The following is a 7,816-nucleotide window of genomic DNA, read 5'->3' as shown; positions in this document are numbered from 1 at the left end:
TGCTCGCGGATTCTGTGGGTCAGGAGCGCAGACCTGACTCAGTGGGAGCGGCTGGTCTGCCCCACGGGGTCTGGGTGTCGCTGGGCAGCCTGGACGGCGGGGCCCAGTGCGAGGCTGGTTCCCTCACGTGTCTGGCGGATGCGGGCTGTCAGCTGGGACCGTCCGCGCTGCGAGTGGCGAGGCTTGCACGTGGGCTCCAGTGTGGCTAGCCTGTGGCTGCGTTCCAGGAGAGAACCCAGGAGGACTGGGTGGCAGCTAGATTGCCTTTAAAAAAATCACATCTTTATTGAGAGTCACACAATATAATTCACCCCTTTAAATTCGCAGACAGTACGTTCACTCATTTAAAGTTCTACCTTCAGTGACATATGTCCGTGTATTACAAGAGTCGTATACCCATCCTCACAGTTAGTTTTAGATAATGCTTATCACCTGGAAAAGAAACGTTCCCTGTACCTGTCACCCCAGCTTCCCACTCCCACCCCGAGCAGCCACGCCTCGATTTTCTGTCTGTCTAGATTTGTCCATTCTAGACATTTGATATAGGTGGAATGTGACTGGCTTCTTGCACTTAGCGTGTTTTCAAGGTTCTTCTATGTGGTGGCGTGTCCGCACTTCATTTTATAGCTGAATAGTATTCCATTGTGTGGGTGTACCATGTATTGTTTTCCATGTCCCTGCCGACGACGGTGTGAGTTTTGGTGCGGGATGTCTTCATTTCTCTCGGGTATTCACCGGGAATGGAGTGACTGGGTCATATGGTCACTCTTTTAAAAAATGTTTGGGGAACTGTCCGTCTGTTTCCCAAAAACGGCTACACCATTTTCACGCCCAGCAGCAGGCATAAGGCTTCTCTTTTCTGTCTCCTTGTTGCTGTCTCGTATTTTGGCCAGCGAGTGTGTGAGGCGGTAGCTCACTGGTTCTCACTTCCTTAATGGCCAGGCGTTGGGCATCTTTTCATTTGTTTCTTGGCCTGTTGTGCATCTTCTTTGGAGAAATCGCTACTCAAGTCCCTTTTCCTTTTTTAAATTAATTGTTCGTTTATTTTTGAGTTTGGAGAGCTCTTCGTGTATTCCAGATGCAATCTTTTATCAGGTATGTGATTGCAACAGCCCCCACCCACCACCCCCGTCTGTGCGTTGTCTTTCTATTTTCTTTCTTCCTCTGGGGCAGAATTTGGTGGCTTTATGAACACACATACAGTGTGCACACAGCCTGGCCCTGGGGTTGGTGACTGCTGGCAGCGGGGCTGCTCCTCCCCCAGTGGCTCTGCCGGTCTTTGGGGAGACGTGTGAGCAGTCAGCACAGTGGGACCTGTTGCTCGTCAGCAGCGCGGCAAGCTCCTTGATGTTATGGACCAGAATCTTCCGGAAGCCACCGGGCAGCCTGTGCTGTTTTCTTGTTGCTCCCGTGACCGGTGTTGGGCATCAGGATCTGGCCCTTGGATCTCCTCCGCCCCCTGTTGTCAGTGCCTCTGGGTTCCCGCCCGTCCCGCTCAATCTTGCCGCGTCGGTCTGACTGGTGCCGGAGGAACGCCCTGGTCCTCTTTTGGACAGTCTTGGGGCTTCAAGGGTCTGAGGGCAGCCACGTGCCTTTAAAGGAGACGGGGACCTGGACACACACGACAGCCCGGCCTTCAGCACGGGTCACACTGTCGTGCGGCCGCCAGTCGCCCAGCGAGCAGGCGATGGAGTGGGGCTCGGCCAGGCCCGCGCTCCCCTCCGTCTGCGAAGCTGGCGCGGCCTGGGAGGGTCTTCTGTTTTCTTGATGGTGTTCTTCGAAGCACCGAAGGTTTTACTTTGGACAGCGTCCAGTTGGTCTGGTTGTTGTTATTGCTCTTGGTGTCATCCTAAGAAGCCAGTACCTGTCCTAATTTCTGTGTTTTTGCTCAGTTTTACAGCTTTAGCTCCTCCAATTAGGTCTCTGCTTTTGTGTATGTGGAGAGGCTAGCGTGCACTTTGCTCTTTTGCGTGTCGGCATCTCGTCCCAGCCCAGCTGTAGAAAGACAGTTCTCCCCTGTTGGGGGCCTTGGCGCCTTGTCGTAAACCTCGGGCCTCTCAGTTCTGCGCGGCCTGTGTTTATCCTTAGCGGGGCCATGCCGACTCGGTGACGGGTCTCCCAGTGAGGTTGGAGATCGGGGAGTGTGTGAGTCCTCTCGCTCGTTCTTCTTCGATATTGTTTTGGTTTCTTGGGTCCCTTGAATGTGCACATGAACTTCCAGATCGGCTTGTCAGTGTCTGCAGAGAAGCTGTATTGAATCTATTGAACGTGGGGAGAATAGCAACAATATTAAGCCTTCTGATACATGAATTTGGGTGTCTTTCCATTGATTTAGGTCTTTAATTTCTTTCAGTGCTACATCTTAGTTTTCAGGGTCTAAGTTTCACAAACCTTTGTTAAATACATTCTTAAGTGTTTCATTCTTTTTGATGCCATTATATGTGGGATTGTTTCTTTAATTTCATTTTCGGGTTGTTCCTTGCAAGTGTGTAGAAATGTAATTCATTTTTGTGCATTTATCTTGTATCTTGAAACCTTGCTGAATTTGTTTCTAAGTTCTGATTTTTTTAGTGGATTTCTTAAGACTCACTGTACCCAGGAAATATCCTGTCACCTTGTTCGATAGCTGTACTTCTCCTTTCTAACTGGGTGCCCTTTACTTCTTGTCGCCTGATCGCTCCGGACAGGTCTGCAGGGCAGTGTGGAGGGAGGTGGCGCCTCGTTTCCTCTTCGGGCCGAAGTCTGCCGTGAGCCGTGGGCTTTGCAGAGGTTCTTGATCAGAGGGAGGCACTTCCTTCGAGTCTAGTTTGGGGAGCCTTTTTCCGAGAAGGGTGTTGACGTTTCACAGTGTCTGTTCTGCGGAGATGATCATGTGGTTTTTGACCCTTTTTTCTATTAATATGGTATTTTGTAGTAATTGATTTCTGGTTGTTAAACTGATTCCGGACACAGTGGAGCTGAGGCTGCCTGTCACTGCTGGAGCCCAGGCCATCAGAGGCGGGGCTGAGTCACGTGGGAATGTTTATTTATCTGGGGAGAGCAGCCGACTGGCCACCCTGGAAATGCTGCTCTGCCCGCCTCCCAGTGGCTGATTATATGCAGGTCAGCGGGTGGGGAGAGTCCATACGTAGTGAGCCCCGGGCGTGCCTTTTCTCATGGTCGCTGCAGAGACCAGCCTGAGTGCTGCAGAGGGGCGCCCTTCAGGTGGCTGTCCTTGTGTGGGCTCCGGGCGGCCTGACCCCCAGGGCCCGCTCTCCCTGTAACACAGCCTCCGTCTCCCAGGTCCACAAGGAAATCGCTCATCTGTAGTGAGTGAGGTGACTGCCACAAACAACTGTGGTCCTGTGCTTATACACGCCCCCCGCCCCCCCAAACTAGCCTTGCATGGGGAAAAAAGGAGGCTTATGTAACACTTTATTTTATTTTATTGATTTTTTACAGAGAGGAAGGGAGAGGGATAGAGAGTTAGAAACATCGATGAGAGAGGAACATCGATCAGCTGCCTCCTGCACACCCCCTACTGGGGATGTGCCCGCAACCAAGGTACATGCCTTTGACCGGAATCGAACCCGGGACCCTTGAGTCTGCAGGCCGATGCTCTATCCTCTGAGCCAAACCAGTTAGGGCAACTTTAAACAATAAAGAATTAAAAAATAGCCTTGCATTCCTTGGAAAGATCCCATTTTGTCACGTAATAGAATTATTTCTTTAATCCTCACCTGAGGGTATGTTTCCATTGATTCTAGAGAAAGAAGGGAGAGGGAGAGAGAAACATTGATGTGAAAGAGAAACATTGATCAGCAGCCTCATGTATATGCCCAGACTGGGGATGGATCCTGTAACCTGAGTATGTGCCCGCACTGAGAATTGAACTTGCAACCCTTTGGTGCACAGGACGATGCTCCGACCGAGTCGCACTGGCCCGGGCATGATATATACGTTTAAAAAATGATCTTGCCTGGCCAGCGTGGCTCAGTGGTTGAGCGTCGATCTATGAACCAGGAGGTTACGGTATAATTCGGTCAGGCCACATGCCGGGATCCCCAGTAGGGGGCGCGCAGGAGGCAACAGTCAATGATTCTCTCTCATCATTGATTTTTCTGTCTCTCCCTCTTCCTTCCTCTCTGAAATAAATAAAAATATATTTAAAAAATGATCTTGTATTTTGTTCACTGGCATTTTGTTTGACTTTTGCAGGTATATTTATAGACATACTAGTGGCCCAGTGCATAGATTTGTGCACATTGAAAGGAAATTAATTAGAAGAAATATTTTAATATTACTGTTTGCCCTTTCTCTATAATAGAAGTGTCAGAGATGAAAGAAAATTGGTAAAATGTATATGAAAATAGTATACCAGTATAAATTGATTAACAAATAGAGAATAACAACATGACATAACAACAACAAAGACATGATATAAAAACAACATTGAGCCCTAACCGGTTTGGCGCAGTGGCTAGAGCGTCGGCCTGCGGACTGAAAGGTCCCAGGTTCAATTCCGGTCAAGGGCTATGCCCTAGCTTGTGTGCACCTCCCCAGTAGGGAGTGTGCTGGAGGCAGCTGATCGATGTTTCTCTCTCATCGATGTATCTAACTCTCTATAAAAATCCCTTCCTCTCTGTAAAAAATCAATAAAATATATTTAAAAAAAAGGAAAAAAGAGAAAAACAACATTGATAAAAATAATGACTGATAAATTGATTAAGCTTACTGTGATACCCCCCGTATACCACATTAAGAGCAATAACACTATCAGAGCACTTGACTGATTTCCCTTGCTTTATATGTATCGCAAATGTACAAGTCAACATTTATTTTTCAGTTGCCAGTGCGCGTCTCGGGCACCGGCCGACTGGTTGGACGGTCGGATGGTTGGTCACTTAGCCTGTTAGATACGTAGAACAGAGTGGTCTGCAGTGTTCTTCGCTGGCAGTGACCTGGTTTGTGTGTGGTAGCGGGTGATGCTGGCGCCATGCAGTGAGCTGGGAAGTGTTCCCTCTGCTCCTCGGTTTCAGACGCATTTCTGAAGGGCTGGCATTAATTCTTCCTTACACTTGTTGGAACTGACTAGGGAACAAACCTGGGCCTGGCTCTCTGTGTAGTGTTTCCGTGACGCATTCATGTCTATCAGATGTTCTTTTTCCCGTTGAATTCCGGTGGTTTTAGTCTTTCTGGGAGTCTCTCTGGTCACCTCAGTTACCGCGCTTGTTGCTGTACAGCTGTTCATGATGCTGTCCCACAACCCCTTCTGCCTGTAGGGTCAATAGTCACGTCCCCCCGTGCACCCTGACGTTGGGAATTCGAGTCTTCCCTCCTCGCTGTCAGTCGGTCTAGCTAAAGGTTTGTCGACTTTGCTCATCTTTTCAAAGGACCACCCTCAGTTCCTTAAGGTTTTCTCTACCATTTTCTGAGGCCGTGCCTTCTAAAGAAGCAGCCAGACCGGTGGCTCCTCAGTGATCCCCGAGCTCCTGCGGGGGTCCCTGCGGTTGCCTCTTCTCTTCCTCCCCGCGTGGCCGGGCTGCCTGTGGGCGGCTCCTGCTTCCGGCTCCCCGGAACGGCCCTGCCTTTGGCTGCATCGTGTTTCCATGTTAGGTTATTTGGAAAAGTTGGTTTATGGCTAAAACACTCCCCTCACATCCGTGAAACGAAACCCCACAGGACAACAAAACTGGGCTGCACGGTTAACACTGGCCCACGAAGCAGTCCTGATGGAACGTTGCAAAAAAACATAAACATGAACATGAACTTCACACGCGTGCAGAATGAGGTGACATGTTGCCTAGAGACCGAGCCTTCGGTGGAAATGCCCACCCCTGCAGGGAGTTGCCGTGTAGGTTCAGGTGTCACTCCGAGGAGGCGGGCCGGGAAGGGGACGGGTGCTTTCAGCCCTGCCGTGGTCCGAATGCCAGGCCCGTGACGCGGTCTCACTGCAGGCGCGTGGGGTCCCTGCGCGCGGCCCTGGCTTTGCCACCTGCTGGCTGGGCTGACCTGGGCAGGCACCCAAGCTTTCTGTCCCGTTCCCTTCCCTTCCCAGCTTCGGGAGGCCTCTGCACTCCTCGGCGGTGGTCTCTCCACTGCACAGCCAGCCCTGGCACCGTGCGCCCACCCCTCCACGGGCGCTCCTGACGGCGCCGGGCAAGGGGCCCCTGAGGGACCTGCGATTAGATGGGGCCCCTGGGCACTCCAGGACAAGCCCGGGTCCGCCCTCAGGCACAGCCACAAAGCCCGCTGGGCCCCGCCTGGCGGCACAGCACGGGTTGGGTCAGGATGTGACGCCCTCAGGCCCTCATGCTGCAGCCACAGTCTGAGTGACAGGTGTCCTCTGATTGCAGGAGGGGTGAAAAGCAGAAGGAAAGGGCGGTGCCCCTCAGGGAGACGAGGGCCTGGCAGGGAGCGCCAGGGAGCACAAAGACAGAGGGGTAGGAGCTGCTCCCTCACCAGGATGGAGGAGACGCACCCGCAGAGCCCACGAGCCTCCGTCAGGTTCGCGGGACCCGCCGGAGCGGGCGTTCTGCACTGGCCGTGGGCGCCGGCTGCCCCGCTGCAGCGGTGCGTCCCTCGTGTCCCAGGCCTCCCTGTCCGGAGCTTATCCTCAGAGCACAGTGTCCTGGGCAGCGTTGTCCCCCGAGGTGTGTGCTGCTGTGTTACAGTCCCCAGCCGTCGGAGCAGCTGCGCGTCTGGCAGTCAGCACTGGCTGTGTGCTCATGGCGGAGCCATATGGTGGGACAGGGAGTGACAGGCGTTCTGTCCGGGGGATGGCCAGGCAGGGAGGAGTCCGCTGGTGCTCATTCCATCAGCACGATTTTCAGGACTTAATTTCAGAAATAATGGTAGAGTTACAAGGAAGCGCAGAGGATGTGTAGGAAAATCCTGTGTGCCCTTCTCATTACTGTGCTGTTAAGTGTACATGTGCTGCTTAAGTTTTTATAGCTGCCCAGCAGTACATGCAAAGTAGGTCAGTGCATTTCAGTACATTGGAGAATAGTAATGACGCGGGCAGCTCGGCCTGCTCTATTGCTAAGTAAAGAGGTAGGGTTTCATTCTGTTTCGACAAATGAAAACATTCATCTGTGTACCTAGCAGCCCAGGTCTGCGTTTGTCCCTACAGCCCAGCCCCGCTGCCTCAGCCTTTCTGCGGTCTCCCCCGTGTGGCCAGGCCTCAGGCCGTGCTCCCCGTGTGGAAGCTGAGGGTGGCCCCCCCAGCTGGCAGCGGGGCCGTGCTGCCAGACACCCACACCCCCCCCTCCTGCCCGCCACCTGCCGTGGTGGCATTATCTCCTGCGTGTCTCTCGGTGGCTGGGTGGCTGGGCAGCCCCAGGCCTCACCTCCGTGTGCCGAGCAGGAGAAAGGGAAAGCCGGGGCTCAGGGTGCGAACCCCACTGTCTCCGCCTGCGAGGCAGGGAGGCCTGCCACGTATTGCTGACCGGCCCGCAGGGTCATGTGGCCACCCCTGGCTGGACGTCCCCAGGAGCCGGGGCTGCGCAGCTGACTGACCTGGTTGTCTGCCACACGGGTCGTGTTGCTTCCGTCTTATTCTGAGTTTATCCCGATGAGCGCCAGACAGTTACAATAAAACCATTAATCGTTAAAACGTGTGTGTGCCTTTTGTGCTTGTGCATCGGCTGTAGACAGAACGGTGCCAGCTGGGGGTTTCCTGATGGCATTCCATGGCGCGTGTGCGGGACTGCCCTGTGGCTCCAGCAGCCCTGTCCCTGTGCCGGTGCCCGAGGCTGTGCTGACGCCGCTAGGGCTGCGGCCCTGGGTGGTGGTGGTGGTGGGGGGTTGGGGGTGCTGACTGCCTGCTCTCTGTGGG

At 53.3% G+C, this 7,816-nt stretch overlaps 1 protein-coding gene across 1 annotated transcript in view; it reads left to right on the top strand.

Moving 5' to 3' along the window:
* The window catches only part of TBC1D22A (TBC1 domain family member 22A), a 185,264-nt gene that overhangs the window by 6,806 nt on the left and 170,642 nt on the right, over nucleotides 1-7,816 (top strand). The gene's annotated exons all lie outside the window — the stretch shown is intronic.

The sequence above is a fragment of the Myotis davidii genome, unplaced genomic scaffold, assembly GCF_000327345.1.
Source record: "Myotis davidii unplaced genomic scaffold, ASM32734v1 scaffold67, whole genome shotgun sequence".
NCBI lineage: Eukaryota > Metazoa > Chordata > Mammalia > Chiroptera > Vespertilionidae > Myotis > Myotis davidii.
Note: the sequence above shows the minus strand (reverse complement) of the source record. Positions and strands in the feature narration are given on the sequence as shown.